The sequence below is a fragment of the Anas platyrhynchos genome, chromosome 4 (genome assembly GCF_047663525.1).
Source record: "Anas platyrhynchos isolate ZD024472 breed Pekin duck chromosome 4, IASCAAS_PekinDuck_T2T, whole genome shotgun sequence".
In the NCBI taxonomy this organism is placed as follows: Eukaryota; Metazoa; Chordata; class Aves; order Anseriformes; family Anatidae; genus Anas; species Anas platyrhynchos.
Genome location: NC_092590.1, coordinates 68,141,013 through 68,164,306, shown reverse-complemented (window position 1 = coordinate 68,164,306; position 23,294 = coordinate 68,141,013). Strand labels below are relative to the sequence as shown.

Here is a 23,294-nt window from a genome sequence, read left to right as displayed (position 1 = left end):
ATATAAGACATTTAATTCAGGGTTATGTTCAGGCCAAACCATGATTCAAACCCACCCTTTATTACATTTAACTGTGTTTCTCTGATACATGGTTCAGCTATCGGATCTACATGGGATGAATGATGGCTCAGATTACTCGGAGCTGCTAAGGAATTTAAGGAAATTTGGGATTCTCCTCCCCTCTGAAACACAGATATTTCCTGTTAATGTAAAATCAGTCCTGAATGCTCAGTCTGTGTCGCGGGGTGCAGAGGGCAATGGAGAATCCAAACAACTGCCAGTGGAGATGCTGAAAGAAAAGCCTTTCATGCTTTTTTTTTTTTCTCCAGGAGGAGGAGAAAAATAAGGGGAAATTAGCTCAGTTTGTTGTGTCCCTGCTACACCCTTCATTCAGAATTTCACAGCTGAAAGTTCACCACCCATGTAACAAGTCTGCCAGAAGCACTGCAAGCTCCAAGCTTAAGAATTCACTGAGAATGAATTTAAATGGAAAATTAGAGGGGGAAAAAAAGCAAGTCTTAGCAGGATTCACAACAGGGGCTCTGAAAAGTTCAAGCCAAACTTCCAGCCCAGACCCAGACTAACCAAAACCACAACACAGTACTTTCCTCTGCAAATAAAAGCTGCAGGATGACAAACCTACTTGGGTTTGTCCCTGACACGACTATCCTGCACTTTCCAGCAGCTGAACTTCCTTCCCCACAAAAACCCTCAAGAGGCATGTGTCTTCTACATAAAAATAAATCAGAGCAGGGCTGTGGTCACCGCACAGCCTGCCTGAACCCAGCTCACACCAGCCGTGCAGATCTCCAGGGCTATAAAGCATAAGTTGCGAGTGGGGTTGAGGGCTAAGGGGAGAACAGACCTGATTTGAGACAACTTAGTGTCACAAGAGAATTGTGGATATCACTGTTTATAGCATCACACAGGGACGCTAAGTTCAATAGAAAAGGCGATGTTTCTGACGTTTCTCTACCAATGAAACATATTAGCATTGTTTGTCAGAAGATATGCTTGAGCAGAGAGTGAATTTAAACTCCATGCATCCTGAAATTACTCTGAACTGCATGGCAATTTCCCAAGACACACTCAGAATAGGAAAGCTCTATGGCTTTAAATAAAAATTGGAAGAAACAAGCAACAGGTAATAGCTCTCACAGTGATTTATCTAGTAGATTTTTATTTCTTTTTAATAGCCTGTTCTTTCTTTAGAGGGATGTGTACATTAAGACAAAAAAAAAAAAAAAAAACTCAGATCATGTCAGCAACATTTTCTTAAGAGATGTTTAAAGCACATAAAATGCATCTCCAACTTCAAGCCCATTTCGAGCATTTATTTCAATGCTACCAGAACACAATGCTGCTGCTGTGCAAATTCCTCTTTTACTGCATGGAACAGGAGGCCTAGTAAAATCCATTTTTAAACTTTGTCTCCCAATTAAAAATAGAGACTAGTGCTCTCTAGGGAATTTGAAGGAACATTTTCTTTGAGTTCTAGATCATGAGATCTATTTTCCATCTCAAAGGCAGTGGATGCCAATAACCTTGACTCCAGTCAATGAGGACTAGAGAGGAACTCGAGTTAAAGATTTCCTATCACAGCATCTTCTTTCACAGCTTACACGGAAAGCCCTGGAGCACTATAGGCAATGCTGTCCCTCCTGGGGAAAGGGGTTTGATCACGGCCACTTGGGACAAGATGAGTGATCGATGTGTGCTGGCTGTTTTGTACAGCGATGATTTTGAGCACTTTTCATTCAAAGGGTTGGAGATTTTCATCCGCTGCGTAGACGCTGAGTACACTCAGTGCCTACAATGAAATGAAACAGTAGGAGGAGGTCTCACTGCATCTGCAGGAAACACTGTTCAGCCAAACAGCAAGACAGAACAGCGAGTTCTCTTTAGACTTCCAAAAAAAAAAAAAAAAAAAAGAAAAAAAAGTGAGTTTTCTCTGCCGCCCATTTCATGTAAGATCATGTGAGTATTACAGGTCCACATCAATAAAATGCAAATCAGAGAGAAGTTTTAAGTGACCTTTCAAAATCAAAAGGAATACGGCATCAATGATTTTTAACTAGCATTTTTAACTTTCAGGATTTTATTGCAATTAAACCATTTTCTGGAACAACTGCTTATCTTTTCTTGATTATGTTTTAAATTCTAACTGCTTCTGTCATAACAATTCAGCTGAAAGAAAAGTTAAAAAAAAAAAATGTAGCATGCCTACTCGAGCCATTCAAAGGCCAGCAAGTAAGCACTGATAGAGATATCACATACGCTATATGTTTATAGTTACACTAACTATGTATTTGATATGTTATCAGTATAATATATATACTCATGTATATTAAGCACTCAGTAAGATGCTTGCCAAATTCTAAATGATCTGAATTCCTCGTTTTTGATCACTTGCAGTTTGCAGAATACTACCACCTCTCTGCTTTCACACCACTTCTCTACCAGCAGGCTGATCCCGTTGTACTCCATGTGAACATTTCCTGCTGTTGAAAGACACACTTATGCCTACGTTTTAGCATGTCAGGCTGGAGCTGACTTGCAAGAATGACTTTAAGACCTTCTCCTTTCTCTCTATAGAGAGTACAATACATTATTAAAAGGAAAGGTAATTTATACGAACCTGAATTTATTCTTAAACAATAGGAGTATCTGACTTAGATTTTGAGCTGCAGCTGAAAATCCAGGTTGACAACACATTCAGCCTCCACTCTTGTTACTATCTAAATAAACAACAGGGCAGATTGTCAACATGACTTTTCAGCCTTAACTCTTTTTTTTTTTTTTTTTTTAAGCTTAAGCCAGACACTTCACTATTTCTTACATGTTAGCTTATGTTCCTTAGTGGAATTTCTTTCTCTGTCATCTTTTGTTTTGCTTTTTCCTTTTCTTTCAGTGGTATATAAAATAACAAAGCCTAACAAATAATACTAATTCTTTCAATTTCTACACACTCTTAAGCAGTGTTTTAACTACCCAATTGCCCCATAATACCACCTAACAGCTTCAGGCAATACAATATTAAGAAATGTGTGTTTTTTAAATGAATAAAAATAAAATTAGAGCTTATAACATGTGATGAGGTGAAAAAAAAAAAAAAAAAAAAACAGCACCTTTCAATCTGTAAATGATCACGGTCTTCAGAGCACAGCCCTGTGCTCCTATACTTCATGACAGACTCAAGTCACCAGCCTCTGCACGCACTAAAACCCACTCAAATATTAGTTCTTTCAAAGAGTGAACTTTTCATGCCTAAATTGGAGGAGTTTGGTTTGTGTGACAGCTATGGGGCTTGACCAGTTCCTGCTGCCCATCCTACAAAGAAGCTAATTTCTAAAGCTTAGAAGAGGAAAATCACTGAGATGTGCAGTGGTGAAAGCATGTGCCTATTTGTGTCTGATTTTTACTTCTGTATATTATAAGCCCTACACAGCATCTCTCTCTCCAACAGAGGAACTAAATCCAAGGACACCTGTGCCAGCAGCATATCCCAGACCACCTCCTGCTGTCTGAAGCTGAGCAATGGGGACAGAACGTAGAGCCTTTCCCAGCTAAGCTGCTGCAGAGGAGCTGGGTTACATTTCAGCTTCTCAGAGGCACAGGCTAAACAGAGTTTTGCCATGCTGGCAGAGGAACCCCCCAGGCTGTCTGACTGTTGATGCCTGCCTTTACCCACAGCCTCCCCCAGCACCTGCACTGCTTTCCCATCCCAGAATATGCTGCTTGCCAAGGCAACAGCAGTAATGAGGCTGGCTGCAGCCCCCTGCTCCTCTCCAGCATGAGAGGAAGCCTCTGCCCCCGTAGCAGAGAGGAGATGCTAGCAGGATCTGCAGGCAAGCTGGGTCCTTAAGCAGCAGGGAACACAGTTATGGGCAGGGATATAGGGCCAGGAGCTTACTCAGGCTTGGCTTCCAGCCACGGTAGGATGGTGCCTGGCAGAACATTACAGTGATGGTGTTACCTTCAGACACCTACTCTGCCTTTGAAGAGGCTTAGAAACCTGTCCGGCTTTCAGGTTTTCCATAGCAGAGTTCAGTACAACCCACAAGCATATGGTGCCATTTTCCCAGACTGCTACATCTTGGCTAGCTCATTTTTAGGAGTGCAAAAGGTGTTCTCTGTCATTACGAAACCACTTTATGCATCTCAACTGCCTGCCACAAGGATGCTTTCCTAATGCCTGGGCAATTGCGATTACTGCTAATGATGCAATTACCACCACCACCCTGATTTGTCCTCGCCTTTCCTGGCTTGTTATTTCACTCATCTGCTAAATCCGGTTTTCTAAAGAGCAAGTTTCCAAGGCTGTACAGTTATACGTGTCTAATATAATAAGGATGCAACTTGGTTGTGATTACTTCATTTAAGGGGTAAATATTGATGCTCTGCCACAGAGCTATACTAATAAGAGCCCCAAGCTGATTTGGCTCTTTTCCTTTTGACCTTAGCAACACAAAGCACAAACAACATTTTCAAGTAAACAGCAACATTCCTTAGAAATCAGTCTTCTTCCTTTTTACAACCTGAAATTCTTCACTTCTTGCATATCATATTGCCTGTTTGTCAGTGCAATTTGCTATGCCACTTCTGGGTGAAGTGAAAGAGCAAGTTGGCTGCATTTGTCCCCCCAAAAAACACATACCTACCCCTAGCCAAAACAAAAAAGAAAAAAAAAAAAAGTGGGTCTGTATCTTAGCATTGAAGCTGGATAACAAGAAAAAAAATGTAGTTGCATCCTACCTCTGTATGTTGAAACTACAGTTTTCTTATGCTCTAAAACTCTGATCTTTGAAAATAATAATTACAAGTGCTGGCAGCAGTTTCAGATAGTAAAAATAAATAAATAAATAAATAAAAGCATTTCCACTTTCCACTTGAGATGAAGTTTACCAATCGTGCTGCTCAAATCAAGCATCTCTGTATTTGAATTTTGGAGTTGTTATTTTCTGGATACGAAAGGAGTAAAGGGAAAGCTGCATTGCACCTATCAGAATTATCAGCAATTGCAAGTGGTTTCCCAGGGAGGGTCTTAGAGATGGTGATGTAAACTTACAGCACTTCCAAACAGGGTAGGATTCAGGCAAGACCATCTTTCAGAAACACTGAAAAGCACAACAAGCCAGCAGGCAGGCAGAAGTATTCTGGATGCCTATTTATATGCACTGCAAATACTTCCATGCAGTTTTCCTCCTGCTCGTGCCAGTTGTCTTAAGAGAGAGCTCAAGGGAAGTGAAGCCAGCTGTGCCAGCTCTAGCGAGGGCAGCCCAGACAGAGCTCCGTGCCCAGATGCACGACATAAGAGATCATCTGTGAAAAGTCAGCTCGCAAGCAATCAGCAAGGGAGCCCCAGTGCACTGGTGGACAGTGCAAACCCACTGCACAAAGCTACAGGCCAAGCTGTATGCAGAGTCATAAAGCAGAAGCAGAAACCGGGCTTTTCTTAAAGATACCAGCTCTCACTCTCTGCCTCAGGGCAACTACTTCACAGCAGCTGTAACAAGTTAAGGACTAACTGCTAGGGATGTGGATAAACACGCTGGAAGAGGTCCATGTGCAAGCTATTCAGTGGTATCCTGAGGACCAGATGAGAAAGATCACTTACAAGGCAAGTCCCCAACTAGCTGACATTTAGAGAGAATGTGAAGTCAGGACACTGGAGACCGATCTGCAGCATCAAGGCACGAAGTGGCTGGTGCAAAGGGTAACCAGCCACAACTAATAGAGCAGCCTCCAGGAAAAGTTGCCCCAAAAAAACTGTTACTAGACAGGGAGACATCAACGGCAATAAAAATATAAAAGCCCTGAAGTATACATATGTAAAACCTCCTCAACTAGCAATGAATGGAGATTTTTCTTCCTTTATTTTTCCAAGAGTTAAAGAATAGTGACCACTCATCACCGGCCTCTGCAATGGAGAGGAGAAACTTGGTTCCAGCGGAATAAGAAGTTTCTGCTTGCTGTATGTACAACGATTTTTTAAAATAAATTTTTGCTGTACCAAAATAAGATCATCCATTGATGAGAGCATCATAAGAATTCCTAGCATATTAACAGAACAACTTTGCTACTGGAAAATGGTTAAGGTGTTTTCACCAAATCTGAATACAAGGAAACTCCCACCAAAGGGGTCCTCTTTCCTTCTCAGACGTTTTTAATATTCTTACCAAGCGATCAATTGCTCATTGGTAGTTTAGATTATGCTATGTAATAGTAGATTATAATATTACTAGTGTAATCAAGTCATGTCCCTAAGGATATTGTTGCAACGATGCTGGAAGAGGGGTTTTTCGACTAAAACTCTCCATCTGAGACTGCTGTTTCTACCAATTCTTGATGCCAGGTGGACATAGATAAAGACTGGCTAAAGGAAACTTGTGCAAGTCATCACTAGGTACTGCTGGGGGTGAGTCCACACCCTAGGGCAGTACCTGAAACTACCTGAATACATGTTTTTTTAGTGCACTACTAGCCTGGAAAGAGAAATGTAGTTTAGTATTCTCTCAGCCTGCTGAAAGGAGAGAAAAAGCATTAGATTGGTCTTCTGACAACATGAAGCATAAACAGCTTGAGGAATTAGTGTTGGTCATCGATATATCTACCAGAGGAATCCATGACTGCTGAGAGTGGAGTAGTTCATAAGCAATTCAGTCTACTGATCTAGTTAACAATTTGCTTCTGTGTGCAGGTTTTTTGGATGGTGCTCTCAGTAAGGTCACTTAAAACAGTACTGGGAAGCTTCCATAACACAACAGGTATTTGTGTGTGTGTGTGCAGTTTTTGTTGTTGTTATTGTTTTTGTTTTTTTGGGGGGGGAGATATTCAGTGTAAATCTTAGTATTCACAGCTATTTAGCTGTGTTTCTTTAAGAAAAACACCTTTTCTGAGGTTCTATTAGCTCAGACAAGCTGGTTTGAAAGCCTGCTATCTTCTCTGAGTATGCAATTGAACATCTGCATAAAAATAAAGGGCCAGAAGCAATTACAGATACAGCAATGAATCATATAATATTTCAGAGTAGCCCACTAGGCTTCATAAAATAAATGCAGAGGAATTTGAACTCATTTAAGAGGTGTGGCTGTTCTTCCACTGTGTCCAGTGCTGGTGAAGTCTCACCTTGACTATTGTGTGCAGCTCTGGGCTCCACAATGCAAAAAGGATGTTGAGGTCCATGAAAGCATCCAGAGGAGGGCAACAAAGCTGGCAAAAGGGTGGGAAGGGAGGATGCTTGGGTTGTCTGGTCTGGAGAAAAGGCGGCTTGGAGGAGACCCCACTGCTCTCCACAACTTCCTGGGAAGGGAGGTGCCAGTCTCTGCCCCCTGGCACCTTATGACAGAACAGGAGGCAACAGCAACAAGCTGAGCCAGGGGAGGTCTGGACTGGAGAGTAAAAAACATTTCTTTACTGTGAGGGTGGTCAAACACTGGAACAGGCTTCCTAAGGAGGTGGTGCATGCTCCATGCCTGGCAGTGTTCAAAAGGCCTTTGAGAATGCCCTCATTAATATGCCTTCTCTTTTCATTAGCCCTGAAGTGGACAGGCACTTGGACTTGGACTTTGTAGGTCCCTTCAAGATGAACTATTCTATTAAATAACCAGCACTGGGAGTAGAACTGCCCTCCGTACAGTAGTTTGGGATAGGAAGCAATAAACCATTTATTCCAATTGTTTTGAATGATATCAACAAGATGTGACCACGGGGACTTTGGCCATCTCTTCCAGGCACCAGCCAGTACAGAACAACCTGCCCCTTTCCCTCTGAATATTGTTGTCCTCTCTAAATATAAATTCCACTGTGATTAAACTATTCAGACAACATGGGTGGAAAAGTGCCTTCCTGCTCACAGGTGAATAATGTAACAGTGCCTTGTGGTTTAGGGACAGCACTTCTGAACACAAAAAATCTAGGGATGTTAGAGAAAAAATTTAAAGCAAATAAATAAATAAAAAAGAATATGCCTTACTATGGAAGAGGCCTTGCGACTGAAAAAGTAACCAGGGGAAAAAAAAGTGGAATGTACTCCTTTCCTTTCCTTTCCTTTCCTTTCCTTTCCTTTCCTTTCCTTTCCTTTCCTTTCCTTTCCTTTCCTTTCCTTTCCTTTCCTTTCCTTTCCTTTCCTTTCCTTTCCTTTCCTTTCCTTTCCTTTCCTTTCCTTTCCTTTCCTTTCCTTTCCCCTTTTTTTTCTTTTTTTTTTGTGGGGAGGAGGTTTATGCAGGGTGGCTAAGGCTTTCACATAGTTCTATCCCTAGTTCATACATCAGAACATATCTCTGGATTCTCTGAAAGGAAGTGGAAGATGAACTATTCCTCAGGGATGTAAGGAAGAAAGTATGGCAACACCCCAGCATGCTTCAATACACAGCAGTGGGTAATTAGTTTTGAAGAAGTGGCAGAATAAACCCAGAGCCTCAACTCACTGAAGTCTTCAAAAAGCCTTTGTACTGCCTAAGTATGGTCTCTTTGCTCTTTCTGATACTTGTGGGCAGGTATGTTCCCCTCCTATATACGTGAAAGACTAAAGTATTTGGATTCCTACGAGGAAAAAACTTCTAGTTTTGCTTTCAAATTTTTATTAAAACAGATATACGACCTGGTGAAAGCAGTCTCTGCACCATTAGATAGTGCTACCCCTTTACCTTCGGGTCTTTGGTGCTATATTGTTATGGACGAGGATCAAGAATTTGAAGAATGTTAATTACTGCTGATACATATCAACAATTGCTACTTCTTGAATTCCAATAAGCTCTTTGATATCGACATGTGAATATTACAGGAAACATTCCCATCGAAATGACTAAAATGAGTGGCAAAAGAGGTTTGTATTATAATACCAGAACGGAAAGCATGTGGAGATCAGCAGTCAAGTATGATGAATAGGCTGAACAGGAAGCCATCCCAGCTCTTGCCAACTCAGTTCCTTTTGATCTAGGTTGCTCAGGAAATGTAGAGGCACATCCTTACCTCTCAAGCACATAAGGGGAGAGAGTGGAATTTCTTCGGGGGCCTGGAAGGAACTGAGGAAGTCATCTGGCACACAGGGGAGTCATTGCATCACGGCCATTCAGAAGTAAATGGGGCTTCGGGGGAACAGAACAACCAGCTTCCACTTTGCTGACTGTTTCAACCAACCACAATGTCTGCAGCTTTTGTCTTTCTGGCCAGCTTCTATTAATAGTTTTTCCACGTTCACCACGTATCCACATTCTTCCTGGTACTTAACCAGGCCCATGCTTTTGTGGCCTACCAACCGGAGAGGCCTGGTGTGCTGTGCACTTGCCAGAACAGAGGTTCTTCACCACTTCTCACCCCAGACCAGTTCTGACCAATATCTCGAAGTATAACTGAGCACCAGTTGCCACCATGCATAAAAAGAAGTGTCAGTAAAGCATCAAGTGTGACATCTAAACTTGAAGTCCTTGTCACCACTGCAGAAAGAGCAGTTGGGAACCACCCCTCCAGCTGCCTAATGGCTGCTGGCAAAGGCCACAAGGGCGTGGAAGCACCACCATCAGGTTGAGGGTCTTCTGTGCTGACTTAGCAGTCTCATGTTCTTCCAAATCCAGTTGTACCACACTCCCATTAAGAACCCAGTACCATTTTTCCTAAGCACTTACCTGTTTTCCTATCCAAAGTAGCCCAAATCCCCATTATTTACATCTTTTTCTAATGGGAACTACTCGGATTCTGCTAACACCCAGTTGTCAAATATCTGTACAACCTGTATGATCTCAATTGTAACAAACAGTCTCACAAATCCACTTTCCTGGTGACTGTAAGTACTCCATCCACATCCAGATTTACTATCAGTTGCCTCAGACAGTCACCTACTTGGAGAAGATGACAGTCATGGGTCATATTTCTTGTATACTTCCATGGTATCTGATGCATCCAGTCCCTCCCCTACACATAAAACATTTTGAACAAGATTGACTGATGAAAATCTGGATTTTTATTGTAAATTCAACTACACAGAGAGAGATTTTAATTCATAAACCCTGACAGAACAACCTGCATGACATTTGACAGTAACTTTTTTGGCTTTACCTAGCTAAGTCTTTTTTTACTTTTTTTTTGGTGGGAGAAAGTGTGTTGGAGTGATGTTTTCACAAGGAAGTCTTAACAAGTATAGCATTATAGCTATTTATAAAATTGAATTCTGGTGTTGACAGTTTTTCAACGAGCTCAATGTTTTTTATGATTAAGACTGCTATGTTGAAGTCAGAAGTTCTATACTAACAAAATCACAGATGCTAACCAAAGTATTGCACTAAAAAGTATTGATATTCAGCACTATTACCTCAGATTAAAACAGCTAACATAGTTTTCCAGAGGTAGACAGGTTATCAACAGTAGGAGGGAATACAAAGCAAAACTGTATGCACTTCAAGTTACAACAGCAGCAGTCCCCATTTCCAGCTGCACAAATACATCCCCACGTTAAAGTTTGCTGCGTAAACCACCATGACCACTCTTGTGCTACTCTTGTCCATGCCAATAGACCCTGCTGAAGTTAATTTTCTGGAACTACAGCTATCATCGTAAGAGGGTTTGCATCAGAAACTGAGGCTGTGTTTATGTCAGGCTCACAAATTTCTATTTCTTTATTGCTCAGCAGGAATAGGCACACTCTTCTCAACAAAATTTAGTGGAACTGTTTAAGTTAAGCCCAAGGAGATTTATATGCGTTCAGAGATTTTTAGTTTGTTTTTTTTGCTAGCTTTATTTATTGGTTGATTTACAACTGGATACAGAGGGGAGGAAACACTTTCCCCGTAATTTGTCTGGTTTCAGTCAAGATATGTTTGCAGTTGTAAAAGTCTGTGTCCATCAGCAGTGCAGCCCTCAGTGCTCTGCCCTTCATGTTGGATATAGTCCTGTGTTAGTTTTGCTGATGGTGGATTTTTAAATGGCTGTCATTCATTAGTAAGGGCACTGGGACAAAGATGATGATGATAATGACAAGTAAGAAATTAGAAAGATTCTATATATGGCTTTCAATGAAAGGTTAAAAAAAATAAAGTGAAGACCCACAAAACAAAAGATATGTCCTTAATATGCGAATAACAGATCATTTCCCTATAGACACACCTTCAATATCTAAAATATTTAGAGCATTTGCTATAATACATAACTGTACGCACAAAGGAATAAGTGATTTTTAGCCAGCTTTCTTGTTTTACTTTATATGAAACTGCTAAGATGCAGAACAATGAATCTTCATGTTTAGCCATCTGCAGTCAGATGTTGTTACCAGCAATTTAGAAGCGACAGTTTTCATTAGCACACACCCAATGTCCCATCTAAATGTTCAAGTTAGACACTTTGTAGACAGCACTCTGTACATCCACATCATTACCCTTTAGTTGCCCAGTATGAGAAGATGCTGTGATGATTCAGGATTATAATTAAGCATGTACAGTTGGAGAATTACAGTCAATATATTTCAAACTAGGAGAATAGTAACCCTCCTATTCTGTCATTTAGACAGCAATCAGGCTGATTTCAAACTGCAGTAAATAATCTCCTCTCCCCCTGAATTCGGTAAGAAGTGCAAGTATTCAGCATTCACGCAATCTAAGCAATTTCTGTTTAGCAACCTAAATTAATTTGAAAATGTTTACCTGCTGGGCCTAAACCTTGAGTAAATGACTTGTGACTTGAACAACGTCTTCCAGAACATAATTAAGAACATTCACTGGTAACAGAGCACTTAACAAGGCACCAGGGGGCCTACACGTAGCCAACAAATGGGGGAATTTCAATTAAGTTGTAACTTAACACAACCTATAAGCAAATAGCTGCTGAACAGGAAGATTAGCTGAAAAAAAGAAAAAAAAAAAAAAAGAGAGAGAGAGGGAGAGAGAGAGAGAGAGAGAGAGAGAGAGAAGTTAGGGACAAGAGCTACTGCAAAGGAGTATTTGGATAGATGCTGCAACTTATATATGGACAATTATTTTAAGCTCATGACATGTCTGGTTCAGCTGCTGAGCTCTTCTCTGTTAGACTTTGCTATAACCATGCCTTCATATGGCCTTCTTTTCTATACAGAGAAACAGGCAGACAAAACAGTACTAGCATCAACAAAGCACCCTTACAACAGAACATAAACCCCTGGACTTTGAGTTATGCAGAGGAAAGGTGTCAAAAATGTAAATATTGAAAACTTCTGCTTTAAGAGTTACATCAGCACAGCCTTCGCTCCAGAGATTGGTGGAGACTTCCAAGAAGGCTGCTGGAAAGCTGAAAAACTCACCCCAAGGCATCCAGCTAGCACATGGTCAAAAATCAGCCCTGTGCCTGGAGTCCTCTCCACTCCCATCTATGCAATGCCTCAGTGTTTCTCAGCACTGACCTAGCAGATTTTTGCTGCATGGTAGGAGCTTTACTAATTCTTTTGGGCTCAGTCTCATTTTGTGAAAAGATGCTGTGGCAACGATTATCAAGCTTATCAAATGCTATTTATTGACACCAAATAGCATCCATGAAATTCTGCTAGAACTAGACAAGGGAAACATTTGTTTTAGACCTCCAACAGAAAGCAGAAAAACCTTAACTAGGAGGAAAAAAATAAAAAATAAAATAAAATCTGAAGTAGCAGGGCAAGAAAAGGCACTTTAATGAAATACTGATATTTACAGTCAAATGTGTAATACTATGGAATTTACTCCTGCTTTACAGAGATTTTTATCATACACTTTCGCATGCAATTTGAAAAGAAGTCAGTAACTATTCTATATAGTACACTATAAATGCCAGTCATAGAAAAAACAACTTAGCAACCTGAAGAGACATCCACGACGATTCCCATGAGGGGGCACAGCATCTTGCACAGAAATACTGAATGACTTTCGTTCTGACATAATTCCTTAGGGTTCCTTACCAAAGAACAAGAGCAAGTCTTCAACATTCACTCTTTCCCCCAAAACAAGTGTTTCCTACACAGAAATGTAATACAGAAAAGTATGTGCTACGTAACATCTTTACTTCAGTTCTCCATCATGCATCTCCATCCTTTTTCAAAGGTTAAGCAGTGTTCCAAGAATTCATTAACTAATGCTTGTAAAAGTTTTGAAGATGAGCATTACTAGATAAGGATAGCTGTTATGTTCCAAGGACGAACAAGTATCTAGCAGCTTTGTGCTGCACAGTAAGAGCTTTACGAATTCTTTTGGGCTCAGTCTTGTTTCATGAAAAGATGTTGGGGCAAGGACATAATACTTTTCAAGCTCACCAAATGCTGTTTACTGTTACAGAAACATAATGGCAAAGAAGGTTCTGGGGGGAAAAAAAAAATAAAAGTTTAAAAAATAAAGTTATTTTACCATTTAAATCTTACACCAAACTTCCACTGACAATATATATCGTTGATGGATAGAAACATCAATTTCATCTATGAAACATCAATTTCATCTACGTTGTATCTTTGGTACTTCCACCAGCCTTGTAATTCTGCTCATTGGTGACAGACATCCACCTCTCTACCTATATAACAAAACTGAATTGAAACAGGTCTGCATTAGTTGTCACTTGAATTTATTACAACATAAAACTCAACAATAAAGCAATGCATCTGTTCAGAAGACAGATAGGAAAATGTTAATGTTGCTGCAAAGACCCAAACCGTGTAAATGCAGAATGATTTCTGACTGCAGCAAGAGAACACGGACATGCTAAGAACATCCTAATTTGAACTGATCAGCAGGCAGCTAGCTCCTCTCCAACAGCAAGGACTCGGGATTTATCACACTTCCCTCAGTCTGTTCTTTAAACAGACAGAAAAATGGTATAGGAACCTGCAAATGCATCTCCTAACAATTGGGGCTAATTACCATTCAGGCTCCTGCTCCTATCACAGCTGCTCAAGGATAATTATTGTTAATGAAAGTGGTGGTTGCAGGCTTCTTGGCTCTGCTAAGTAGCCTTATAATAACAGACTGCCGAATGCATTTGGCATTCCGTGCACCTTGCCACAGAGGAACAGTATTGATCCACGCACCACAGCATCGCATTCAGACTAAGGAATTCATTTGCGAAAAACATATGATACACTCAAAAGCAGAGGAAAACATCACTCTCCAAGACCAGACAGCTTCTCAGTGCCAAGACGCTGTCTGAAAGGCAGCCTGCCCACACGACAGCACAATTCCTTAACACGAAGCCATTTCAAGTGACAGAAAAGTAATGCTCTTGTTTACAGAACAGCTAGGTGAGAGAGATGCTAGCGAGCTTATGGAGGGTTGCGACAGACCCTGACCTCTTCGGCCACTTCTGTGTAAGGAAAGTTTCACCCCTACAGCTATACTGCTATATTACAGCAAAAAAATCACTCACTGTGAAGATGTGGTTCATGGGGACAAACTGGTGATTTTTGTCATCAGGAGCTATTCCAGCTCAAGTGTTCCCTCAGCTTTATGTTGGCTCTTTTGGCAAAAGCACCCTTCGCCATGAGCTCTTCATCCTGATTGTCACTGGTACAGCAACCTGAGCTGCGAATCTCACCTCTGCCCAGCAGCACTTCGTTGTGCAGACCCTGCCTGAGGAGGCACTGACAGTGGTCACCAACAGCTGTCCACAGCGGGTATAAGTGTCCCATCCACCTGATCACGCTCACAGTTCACATACATAATTATTTTTTACTGTGAAAACAGAGAATGATCCCAGGAAACACCAAAATCCATTCTGCTCACATTCCATGCTGGAAGTATTTCTGAAGACTTCAGAGGAACTGAAGTGAAACTGGAGTCAACAGCACTATTTTGGTGCAAGAGACATCAGTAACAAGCCATATTAAATTTTCACCGCCAGAAAAATACTATCAATATTTCCTTATCAAGATCTTTTTCTGTGATGGCTTTTCTTTACACAGAAAGTGTGGGTGGCAACATCAGACTTGCTTACATTTTTGATAGGGAGTGATTCTCATTTGGTTTCAGAGAAATAATAGAAAACTAAGCCTGCTCACTTTCCGTTTCTCATAACCATGCATGTAACCAACAAAGACAAGCCAACCTCAAGATGCAGTAGCACACAACAGAGCTGGGAGTTGATATGGAACATTTCCAGAAACTGAGCCTTGTTTTTGCAGGAAGGGAAGCATCCCGAGGAATTAACAGAATAAAAGAAATATTAGACAATTTCATATCATATTGAGCTTTTCAGACACATTGTGCCCATATTGTTTTTCAGTTTGAAGTTACATAGTTAGTGATTATAATATCAAGACAGAGCAGAATGACAAAGAAATGGAGACAAAGTAGAAAGATAGATTATTAGACAAAATGTGAAGTACACTGGACAGTTACTAAGGTGAGCTGATAAGACGGAGATACACAAATAATTTATTTGAAATAACAGAAGCTAGAGATGAGGAACTTCTCTGAGACCAGGAAGAGTTTCTGATTTGACAAGGAAGTGATCATCAGGATGCAAGCAGAAGAGACTGGGGAAAGTGATAAAGAGAAATACAAATCAAGAATGTGGAGGATTTGGGGAACCTTGCAGGCTTTTTTTTTTTTTTTTTTAATGAATGTGAAAATCATTAAGTCCTATCGTTATTGAGATGAAGTGATGTTTTTGCCTCAAAATCTAAAAAAGAAAAGGAATAAATACTATGATGAACAGCTAAGAACACAAAGTCAATAAAAACACTGGTTCAGAGCATATCTGATCAATACACCAGCTACTGTTATAAATAACATTTTAGAGAGAAGACTATTCTGCTTTTCTCATTTTGCATACGATAATTCTCAGTAATGTCGAAATTTGTGTTTATGTGGCAGTCACCCATTACTGGCCATGTTATATCCCTGCCTTCGGAAAATTCGAGTACTGGCTGACAATAGGAGCTATAGTAATCACACACTTGTTTTGATGCAGCATTGCAGGTTTTGCACATGTCCATGTTTGGCTTCCAGTTGTATTCAGAGTTTTGCCTATATAGATGCCTAGGAGAGTGGTCTCTAATTGCACAAAATTTGATTACCTCATTGCTAACTTTTGTATACACACCTAAAGCACTGAGGTTTATGGTTAATATATAACTCTGCAAGTACCTATTCTGATATCACTTCTTGATACTATGGAAACCTTTGGAAGCCAACTCAATTCAACTCAGTTCCCTGCTGTATATGTAGGTGAAAACATATCCTAATAAGAGCCCATGTTCCAAATAAGTTATAATTGGAGGCGCCAGAGACTCTAGTTTCCTATGACTGTTGAATTCCAGCATCAAGATTATGCGTTGTCACCTACAGGATTAAATAAATAAATACCCAATTTGTAACTGAAGTTGAATACAAGCCTCTTGAGTTAAGATCATACCTGTAATGCCCACAACAAAAACAAAAAGAAATTCAAAATCAGTACTAGGAATCCAGTCCTGACGCTCCTTCCAGTGCTTGCATGCTAAGTGTTCTCAAAGCACTGGATGACCTCAGTAGGAAGTAACATGATTAAATTGCAAAGCACTTCCATTTTTTACAACATACAAAGGAGACACTGCATGCAATGTAGTGCAACAAACTGCGTATTAATTTTGTAATTCCTTGCTATGGTAAATTTATATTCATCTTTGCTGCAATTTATAAAAAAAGATTTGAACAGTATTCCAAATCCCTCTCCTGTGCTTCTGACAAATATTTTGTGCTTAAAGCACTTAAGGATGTGCACGTACAAGCACACCCACCCCTGTTTAGAAAGAACTTACTCTGATCTGAGAGTACCTGCACTGAAGTCTTTTTCTTTCTCTGAACCAAGCTGTCGACCGACTGACTGACTGGCTGACAGAACTTTCTTTGCTGTCCCTTGGAGATTAACAGGTTTTCTCTGATTCTTCTCAATTACAGGCATAAGAAATCCCCAAGTCCTCTCACATTCACGCCATCCATCCAGCATGACAGCCTTCACCTGCTATGGGGAAGGAAAAGAGGAAAGAGGATCTTTACACTTGCCGGGTTCCGTGCAGAGGGTGATGTGTGACATCGCCACCCAGTCCTCAATAAAGATCAGCTACTCCACTGCACTCAATTTGCTTCCCACCAGCTGTAACAAACGTCACTTTACTTTTCCCGTGATTTCTCTTCTCTAGGGGAGAAAATAACAACCCGAACTAAATTGGGACTGCTGGTAGGAAGCCACAAAGTCCAAACAACAGAGAGACCCAATGATCTTTCCTTTAACCTTATGCCCTCCTGTAGCCCTTTCACAAAGCCTGGTGATCTGAGAAGTGAGACGTAACCTGCAGATCTCGACATTATTCAGCTGACGGAAAATTCTCCCTTGAAGCCCTCATGCACTTACTACTTCAGTCACAGCCTTACCTGATTTGAACGGCAATGGATTAAAATTAAAGGATCGACAGCACTCCAAATTACAGTCTTCAGTGTCAGCTAAGTGTAATGCAGGGCAATAGCTTGAGTCCACTCATCTGTTCTTCAATTAGCGTAATTCTCATTTGGAGTGCACCCACCCTTAATCTCAGTGAAAGGCTCTGCTGCTTTGTCTCCCTGCCAGGCCACTTGGCCTTCGTACAGGTATCAGCACTCTACAAATGGGGAATGGGGGCTTCTAGGATAAGAACCACAGGGTACCTGGTTTATTTTACTACACAAATGCCCAGCTTCATCAAGGTCTCTGTGCTCAGCCACACAAGTAGAAGGGCCCTGCTTCATGACACTACCTGAGCTTGATTCAACACATTTTAATTATTGCTAAAATCAAATAAGCAGCATGCTATTTCTGTCTCCGGGGAGAGACAGCAATTTACATCTCCAAAAATATATGTATATAATTCACAGCAAAATTAAAGTCCCAGTGAGTATAATAATTTTCTAAAATATACCCACTGCTGTCAATCAACCAAAGCCTATCTAAACCATTCTCTAATGCACCAGATAATTTAAACACTAGAATATCCTTTAAAATCCCATAGAATAAATACAATACCTCATCCAAGACAAAGTGATTATCATTTTCATTTCACTTCTTAGACAGTTCCTAATAGGGTCTATTCTTCTGATATATGTGTGCAACATCCATTAAGGATAATGAGAACAATGCACATGAATCAAAAGGGAGACTTGCAATTCACGTTTGCTGTTATGGACCAGACCATAACCTCCTTTATGACACAAGGCTAGCTAATTCAGCTGAGCACAGTTACTCTAGACTTTGGCAAATGAAAATAGATGAGAATCCTACCCTAGATTGCTAGTATTTACATAAGATTAACTAGATCAAATATTTCATGAAATAGCTTGATAGGAAGCTCAAAAGTCTGTGTGCAATACAGAGAAATAAATGAAAATATCATTACCGTCTAAAGACAAGAGAATACGAATCTACTGCAGGTTTGCATCTCAATAGACAGTTGTATTTCCCAATAAGCTACAGAGCAGGTCTGAACAATTCCAGTTATTTTGATATTAATATATGCTATTATGTTATTTACATACCAGTATTTTCAGGGTTTTTTTTCATGCCTTTTACTCTGGATGGCAACGTAGCTACAATGACATTGATCAAGGAACTGACTGCATATTCAGTATTTGAGGAAAGGATTATTATACCCATAATCGTACGCTTCCTTTCACAGCTGCAGTAGAACCTTACTCTAGGCACCTGAGAAGGCCTACCAAATCCTATTACAGTCTTTGAATTACTGCAAAGATCTCATTCATTAGGATTCAGTGTCAGGGTTATATTTTGTTTTGTTATTTTTAACAATAGCATGAAGGTCACTTTATAAAGCTCCACATCTGCTGGTGTCATTCTCCTTAGTATTTTGAGCTGCAACATGAATTTAAGTAAGCTCAGTCTTTTGTAATACATGCTGGTTGTGCAAGATGCAAGGGGAAGCTGTATGATGCAACACACACACTAGAAAAAAAAAATTAATTACATTGAATCATAGAATATGTTGAGTTGGAAGAGCCCTGCAAGGTCCAAGAGTTGAACTTTATGGAGAGCCTGCTGTCTTTAACATAAGTGGCCAGTGCTGTGTCATTTTTCTAGTCCATCCACAGTCCAAGGACGCTCAATAGGAGGAAATAACTAATAGCTTATTTCATTAAGCAGTCTTCCTATTGTGCAGATGGCTTATACAGAGTACCATTACACTTGATACAGGGTAATGATATAAGGAGCAAAAAAGCTCAAGTTGGTATGGGGGAAAATTATTTGTTTTTGTAGGTTGAGCTCAGCACTGAATCTATTCATGTCATCTCTTATTTACTTACCAAAAAAACTGCTGCTGGAACTAGCAGACTGTGATGGAACATTTCATTTAGGGAACCATGGTGTTAGCAATGGTTCATTGAGACTATTTCTCATAAACTAACGCTGAAGTACTCTTTGTGATTGAAATGAACAATTAAGCATAAATTAAGTTACCAAAAATGACATTGCGCAAAAGCATTTGCATGGATTAACTCCAATAACCCTGGTGACTTTACACTAGGGAAGAATTTGGAGCTAGCAAAAAAAATATATTACTTGATGGGCAACTTGGAGGGAAAAAAACAAATATTTCAATCCTATTTAATTTAAAATACATTTATTAAAGGCATTCATCCTAATCCAGACTCTTTTAAATAATTTATTGAATATCAAAATATCCTGAATTAGAAAAGTCATTTTAAAACAGTCCCCTTCCCAAACAAAACAAAGGAGTTACTAAACATCTGGTAAAGTTCTTCTAGGATTGCTGCTCTCCTGTTACAAACAAGTCTTTTCTGTTGAATAACAAGGAAGAGAATTTGGTTTTTCTTTTAACACTGTACAGATTATAAGGTTGATTATGTTTATGTACACATGCCCCTACCATAGTTTAATATATGCTCTCATCCATCTGCAGAAAATTGAATGCCAAAAAAAAAAAATCTTTTACATCTTTCAATGTAGAAACTAAATGAATACTTGGAATATTTGGAATCTCTCTGTCTTCCTTGTCTACATTTCCCATTTTCAAAAGTAATGGTTGCTATAAATCTGAAATGTGCATGTAGCATTTAAGAAATAAAGAACAAATATTTTCTAAACAAAATACGTAAACTAGCTATTTTGAATACTTCTTGAAGATTCTGTGCAAAATACCATATTCAAAACAAAGCACTTCCCTGAGAAAAAGGAACTGAGAGTGCAGTGGAAAAAACTGAAAGTCCATTTGGTTTGAGGGAAAAACAGCATAAGACAAATACACATTTAAAAAGTGAAAAGCAAAAGTATTTTTAGTAATAAATACTATAAGCACCAGAGAAAAAGAAAAATATTTTCCCCCTAAAATAGGGAAACATTTTCTGGGCCCAACCTATGAAAGTCAGTGGAAGGAATAGTCAAATTATGGTAAATCTAGAGTCCTCAAGGTCCCTGAAACAATAACAGTACTTATCAGTCATCATCATTTTGTTTAAATCCAGAAGTGAATTGGTGCTTCGGAAAGCATTTGTCAAAAAAAAAAATGAATATAATCACCAATTATCCTTTTAACAAACTGTATTGCATCAACTAGGAAGCCACTTCCCTTCTGCTGTAAGAGTAGCTCCAGATGTGCTGATCAAGTTAAAAGAATCACATGGAAGTGGCCGACAAATCTCACTGGTTCAGTGAACAAAATCCTCACTTTCATTAGTAGGTTTCATACTACGCTTTCATGTCTTTAGACTCTCTATTACTCACACTTTGATGACAGGCTGCTGATACATTAGTGTATTAAATGGACGTGCCCCTGACCATGATCATCAGTAGTATGAAGACAGCAGTATGGACTTTGCTTTGTTCAGCACACGTATGTTGCAAGCCACTGTGGCTTTCACTTAGGGCTTTATCTTGTTGCGATGATTCTGTGCATTTTACAAAAGCTGGGTAATTGCTTTATAACAGTGTGCAATGCCAATTTGATGACTGACAAGAAAAAATAGTGCGTATTCAGAATCAAATACCATCCCTGCAGACTTCCCAGATCATGCATAGAGTCACTTGGGACACACATCATGATTTCTACAGCTATTTTCCATTTACTCCAAAAAGACCAAGATTGACAGATGCGAACATTTAACACAGTTCAGTTTTTTCTTATGACCTCTGATATGGCCACCCTCATTCTTTATTATTCTAGTATGTGCAAAAACTGTGCATTGACTGAAAACCATTTGTGTTGACTTATTTCATGGATGGATTCTATTCCACTCTGTTCCGATCTGTTCTATGTCCTCAGATGGCTGAAGACATTCAACACCTTTTACCTCGCACTGATTTACCTCCAAGGAGAAGCTACTCAGTGAAGTGTTCAGGAACTGCTATAAAGGCATATCAAATTTCTAAACACTCAAACATAGGAGTTCCAGTAACACAGAGAAAATAAATTCCATCTTTGACCTTTTTAAACCGCTCTTATAGCATCATTCTGTAAGGCTGAATTTATTTTTCTACTCAATATATTCCATTCAATGGCTGTAAGGCATTAGCTAGGATTAAAAGCAGGTCAACAGCACTAGGAATAAACAGCACTTTCACCTGAAGAATATAAAGGCTCTAAAACACCCAAAATTGCCATAACCAATCTGTTTGCTCTAAGGTTCTATATTCTTAGAATATACTCAATGTTCCTCCTCCTTTTCTCAGGAAGAGTAATGATGACCACCATTTAAAAGGCAGGTATGTCACAGAAGAACATGAGAAGGTCGTTACGAGCTTTAAAGGTGGATGACATGATAACGCCTAAGGGCTCCGAGCAGAACCTGAGTACCTCTGTGATAGTTATTTTTACAAATAATAGGACAGAAATGGAGCCATCACACAAAAATGTATGAAATACACAGATAGCAGAGAATGGGTCAGGGCCTGACCTGCCCAAAACACCAAATACCTCTTTTACATTACCTCGTCCTTTGCAAGTAGTGTATCTGCATGTTAGATGTAGATGGCACTGTGCAGGCAAGAGGGGATGTCACATCTGCACCTAGAAAACTTCATCAGTGAGGAGAGAAGTCTATTATCTCCAGTTATGTCCACTTCCAATTAAGGTGGCTAAACTATATAAAATGTGTAATACTTTTTCCCCATCTCCACCTAATCTCTAAATACGGATATCCCATATAGACATTCCAATTATAAATGCATGGCTATCTCAGTGCACTGTCTGAAAATATTACCTGCTGTTTCAGCAGGAAGTCCTCTATCACAAGAACTATCATCTGGCTGTCAACCGAGCTAGATTAAGACCTCCTGACCTAAAGCAATAGGTCTACAATACGTGCTGAAGAACTAAATCCACTTGCCGGTAGTTCAAGCAGGCTTATACCGTTGGTGAATAAAGCACTTTTGGAGACAAACGCAACGTATTCCTGGCAACAAGTCACACCAAGTCTGTGGGTTTATTTGGGCTCTTACGGAATTTGAATGCACAGCTCCGTACTATACAGATATGTACCAGTGCCCTCTACTGGCTGTTATCACAAAAACTAAACAACAATTAATAAAAAGGTTGCGTCAGACCTCTCCTCATGCTTATTATTTTATGTGACTTGTCGGGCAGAAGGCTGTCAATTCGATTTTAGTATTGAATAATTTAGACACTATTCATGACACATATCTGTGGTTAACTGGTGGCAGATATATTAGCCCATGATTGACCACAGATAACCATGGGTTTTTGGGGGTGATACGCATGCACTGTTCTTCTAGACCTAACATTATTATAGACTGTCCCTGTGTTTCAGCAAACGCATGTCTGCATCATGGCATTTTTGTTGGAAATCAATACAACATCAATGATGAAAACCAGCAATAGAGAGGCAGTACGGTCTAGTGGCCAGGAAAATATGCCCTGGAGCCTGGTTTCTGTTCCCCCTGCCTCTATCTCACCAGGTGATCGGCTGCTGTGCATTCCTTACACTGCTGTAGCATCCAGAGACCTCTGGGCTGGGCACTACTATGGTACGAGCCATAACAGAAAACAAGCTTGGCTTTCCTAGGTGATGATACAAAAGAAAGAGGAAGTATATTGTAATAGGTAGCCAAAAATATCACATCATTAACCTGTGTTCCAGTTCTCCTATCTGAAAAGCACTCTGGGGTGTTCATGTGAAAGGTGAACCTAGATTTTTAAATACTGATGTTCCATTAGGTTTTTTTTTGCTGTTGTTTCTGTTTCGTTTTAGTTTTTGTTTGCTGTATTCTGTGTTTTTTTTTTCTTTTTTTAATGTTTTCCCGCATTATTTTTTCCACTAGAACAGGTGAGATGGAACTTTTGTAGACAGTGTTTCCATGATGACAGGACTGTTCAA

At 39.8% G+C, this 23,294-nt stretch overlaps 1 protein-coding gene across 14 annotated transcripts in view; it reads right to left on the bottom strand.

Moving 5' to 3' along the window:
- The window catches only part of SORCS2 (sortilin related VPS10 domain containing receptor 2), a 594,922-nt gene that overhangs the window by 407,905 nt on the left and 163,723 nt on the right, over nt 1-23,294 (bottom strand). Inside the window, exon 1 of one of the 14 annotated variants that reach the window (XM_038178793.2) lies at nt 5,069-5,191. The exons of the other annotated variants lie outside the window; for them this stretch is intronic. The gene's annotated coding sequence lies outside the window, so the exon portion shown is untranslated. Of the gene's footprint in view, nt 1-5,068; nt 5,192-23,294 lie in introns of those variants that run through there. 14 annotated transcript variants of the gene reach the window in all.